This window comes from Elephantulus edwardii, unplaced genomic scaffold (assembly GCF_000299155.1).
Source record: "Elephantulus edwardii isolate Elephantulus edwardi_28Jun2011 unplaced genomic scaffold, EleEdw1.0 scaffold00310, whole genome shotgun sequence".
Classification (NCBI taxonomy): Eukaryota; Metazoa; Chordata; class Mammalia; order Macroscelidea; family Macroscelididae; genus Elephantulus; species Elephantulus edwardii.
The window spans coordinates 2,168,718-2,169,897 of NW_006400060.1; positions in this window are offsets into that span (position 1 = coordinate 2,168,718).

Consider the following 1,180-nt stretch of genomic DNA (forward strand, 5'->3'; position numbering starts at 1 on the left):
GTGCCAAGAAATCTGGAAAACAACCACTTGGCCAACTGACTGGAAAAGATCTGTATTTGTTCCCATCCCAATGAAGGGTGAGGCAACAGAGTGTGGAAACTACAGAACAATCTCATTGATTTCACATGCAAGAAAGATTCTACTGAAGATTATCCAAAAATGACGGAAACAGCACATCAGCAGAGAACTACCAGAAGTCCAGGCTGGGTTTAGAAAGGGTCGTGGTAATAGGGATATTGTAGCTAATGTTAGATGGATCTTAGCTGAAATCAGGGAATACCAGAGGAATGCATATCTGTCTTTCATTGACTATGCAAAGGTATTTGACTGTGTGGATCATAACAAACTGTGGCTGACTCTGAGAAGAATGGGAATCCCAGAACACGTGATTGTGCTAATGTGAAACCTATACTTAGACCAAGAGGCAGTCGTCAGAACAGAGGGCAGGGTAACACTGCATGGTTCAAAACTGGGAAGGGTGTACGCCAGGGGTATGTTCTGTCTCCATACCTTTTCAACCTGTATGCAGAAAAGATTATCCGGAGGCTGGGCTCAATGAGTGGGAATGTGGGGTCAGGATTGGTGGAATATCTATCAACAATCTGCATTATGCAGATGACACAACCCTGCTTGCTGAAACTGAGGAGGACCTGAAGCACTTGGTGCAGAGGGTCAAGGAGTGCAGCCTTCAATATGGACTGAGGCTCAATGTTAAGAAGACAAAGATTCTCACCACTGGACCAGTTGGCAGCATCAGGATGTATGGTGAAGAGATTAAGATTGTTCACAGCTTTAGTTTGCTTGGTTCCACAATCAACACTCTTGGCACCAATTGTTGGTGTTGTTGTTATGTGCCATCGAGTCGCTTGCGACTCACAGCGACCCTATGTACAAGAGCTCTAAGTGCTGTTCTATCCTATGCCAACCTAGCCATCTCAAACGCACTTATTCCCACCGCTCCTGTCACAGAATCAATCCATCTCACCAAAGGTCTTCCTCTCCTTCGCTTCCCCTCCACTCTGCCAAACATGATGTCCTTTTCCAAGGACCAGTCCCTCCTTGAAACATGCCCAAAATATGACAGATGAAGCTTCAGAATCCTTGACTCCAGGTAACACTCTGGCTTCACCCTCTCCAGGACAAACTTGTTTGTTCTCCTAGCAGCCCATGGTATATTCAA